Source organism: Amblyomma mixtum, chromosome 5 (assembly GCF_055824585.1).
Source record: "Amblyomma mixtum isolate Tamu chromosome 5, ASM5582458v1, whole genome shotgun sequence".
NCBI lineage: Eukaryota > Metazoa > Arthropoda > Arachnida > Ixodida > Ixodidae > Amblyomma > Amblyomma mixtum.
The window spans coordinates 106,897,916-106,901,080 of record NC_143016.1 but is presented as its reverse complement, the minus strand read 5'-3'; the positions used below and the strand labels follow the sequence as shown (position 1 = coordinate 106,901,080).

Sequence of the window (3,165 nt, the reverse complement as noted above, 5' to 3'; positions counted from 1 at the left end):
ACTGCGCGAAAGAACGCGACAGCAGGTCGTGCTACGTCCGCCGACAGCGGACGTGCTACGTCCGCCGCTTAAGAACGTGGGTGGCGCTGATGAACACTCTCAAGGTTATGTTATTTGTAAACATAAATACCCCCGAAAGCAGATTTGACAGCCGTCGCCGTAGCTCAGCGGTAGAGCACCGGACGTGTAATTGGGAGGTCGTGGGTTCGGATCCCACCGGCGGCATGTGGTTGTTTTTTCTTCTGCTTTTCTAATCAATTAGCTTTAAGCGATAACATATTGAGTAATATTCTAAATCGAACAACAGCACAAAATAAATCAAAATAAATTAAAAATCCCCTCCGTCCCTTGGTTTCTGTGGCTGTTGGCTTCTCTCATATAACGAGCCCCTCATTCCCCTTCCCTTGTTTGCTTAATTACTTAGCGAGGGCCTCGGTTCTGGCAGCCTTGACACCATAGGAAGCATAAGAGGGTTCTCACACGGCTTCCACCCTCACCGTTCGATGACGTTCTACGTTACATCAGCGGTGACTCAGGACGTGCTACGTCCGCCGCTTAAGAACGTGGGTGGCGCTGATGAACACTCTCAAGGTTAGGTTATTTGTAAACATAAATACCCCCGAAAGCAGATTTGACAGACGTCGCCGTAGCTCCGCGGTAGAGCACCGGACGCGCAATTCGGAGGTCGTGGGTTCGGATCCCACCGGCGGCATGTGGTTGTTTTTTCTTCTGCTTTTCTAATCAATTAGCTTTAAGCGATAACATATTGGGAAGTATTCTAAATCGAACAACAGCACAAAATAAATAAAAATAAATTAAAAATCCCCTGCGTCCCTTGGTTTCTGTGGCTGTTGGCTTCTCTCATAGAATACGTTATATAACACAAAGTTAAAAAAAAAAAAACTCCAGTAGATGGCAGGGCAAGGTTCCGTTACGCGCTCTGTGCGATACCTCTCTGTCTGATATAAGTATGGCATCACTGTGGAAGCGTTCGAGAGGGCCGGCATATTGTGTGTGCAAATTCTTGAAAGCAAACTTTTGAAGCCACTGCCACCTGTTGCTTCCGATTTACTGTCGTGTTTCCCTTGGGACAGAGGAGCACCTAGGGCATAGAACATGTAAGTCAAGCAGTCTTCTTCCAGTCATGCTTAGCTGCACTGAGCCTTCTATTCTTTGGGTTGCTGGAGGAGCCCTTGCTGCACCTTGGCCTTAGTTGGAGTAGCCTGCTATTGCTATCATTCGACGCTGGGTTCTTCCACAGATCTGTTTGTACCGCTGTTCAAAATTTCTTGCTGGAATTTCATTGACTGTCTTGCTAAACCTACAAAATTTTCTTTTGTTTCCGTTTTATTTTGGCTTAATCAATGAACACTTTTTTGTTCTTTTTCATCCAAACTCTTATCCCTTTTCAGTGCGTGCCCTACTTTATATAGAACCCACCTGGTGTTGCACTCGCGTTTGCATTTCCCTTGCCTTTATTGTGTGCAGGTGTATAGCAATGTATGCCTCTCCATTCTTGACCGATCCTTCAGTGTCGGTATGTGTCATCTTTTGTAAGGCTAACAGAAACAACAATCGGAGCGTCTGCAGAGTGCATGCACACAGTGAGTTACGACACGACGTCTGTCAGAATAAGACTCTAAATCCACCTTTGCATGCACTAGAGCGCACGTGCTCTGCACCTGGGCCAGCACAATATAAATAATCTTTGCAGTGAGAGTCATTAATGGGATTCCACAATGAGTCGTACAACTGAAGCCAGTTGCAGTTTCAGTAGTAGTTATTATTTCTCCACATGGCTTTTCTTGGCTCCCGAGCGGACTGTCGTTCAGCCATGCCACGGAAAACCAAGAGAGAGGCGAAGCCGAAAATGAGAGAGAAGTGAAGAAAAAGAAGAGAATAATGAAGAAGAGAGAGCAGGGGAAGAGAAAGAAGACAGTAAGGAGAAGAAGGGAAGGAAAAAGTATAGACGATCAATGCGATGGATGCGACATAAATGCGTCAGCATTAGGCGCACTCTCTTTGGTTTCTCCTTTATGAGTTTATCTGTACTCTCTGTGTAGCGAACGTGTGAGACCGGCATTGATTAAAGGTATCTGCCACCCGTCGTCTCGCCTCTCTCTCCCTCTTCCCTCTCCTACTACCCTCTCCCCTGAAAGAGGAAAGGAGATTTCCCTGTCTACATTTTTCCGCCCTCCACTTGACACCTCCCACCCTATGTTCGTCTTCTGTCTCTCCATAGAAACCGCCGACGCACACTCGTTTCCGAACTGGGGCTTCTAACGTGAACGCTCACCACCACCACAACCATAAAAAAAGAGCGACATCACGGCTCTCGCCAAACGATTTATTTAAGGCGTCGCCTAGTTTACAATTTTTGCAATTCTTTTCCTTGTTTGGATTGTTGCGATGGATTAAAGCGGCGCCACGCCCTACGTTTTCTGTGCGTCATCGGCTCAAGTCTAGCGATGGCCAGGGTGCGTCGTCAGAAAGCCAAACACAAATAAAAAGTAAATAAAACTAAAAATTAATGTTTATAATATGCAGTACTGGCCTTGTACTTAACTCTCTCCGTCTGCCTCTTTCGACCCGCCTCGAAGCTAGAGTGCTGAGGGCATAGAGTTTCTTACTATTACCTAGAGGGAAAGCTGGCAGCCCGTCTATGGGAGTTTGCATGGCGACCCCTCGAGACCACTTCAGCCACCATGGGCGCTCAAAGCATCATGGGGCGGTGAGCTACTTGTTGCGGAACTGCAACTTTTGGCCAAAATATAGTAGAAAAATTAAGCTGTTTGATAACTACAAACGTCCTAATATTCAATATCTTGTCTAATGATTGCAACAAACGAGCAGAAAAACATTTAAGTGCGAAGTTTGCCCAAAATAAGAGACGACTCGCTCTCCTATTGGCCAAGTAGTGAACACTATAAAAACTAATATTTCGTAATTAACAGGCGCACTTTTAAAAGTATATATGTTTTCAAAAAAGATGTTGTTGCTTAAATACTATAAGAGGTTTTTTAATGGCATTTCGGAAAAGTGAAACCTTTTATTGGCGTCGTGTGTCGTCGCGTTTTCACTACTATGGCTTTTGCACACTGCGTTCGCGCGAAAGTCGTCTGCGCACACACGGACAGCGTTTTTGGAATGAAACATCTTAGTAAT

General features: G+C 45.5%; 1 non-coding gene across 1 annotated transcript; it reads left to right on the top strand.

Annotated features, from left to right (window-relative positions):
• Positions 1–640: 640 nt before the first annotated feature.
• On the top strand, positions 641–712 carry TRNAA-CGC (transfer RNA alanine (anticodon CGC)). The gene has a single exon. It is a non-coding gene; the product is annotated as a tRNA-Ala (tRNA).
• Positions 713–3,165: the final 2,453 nt, after the last annotated feature.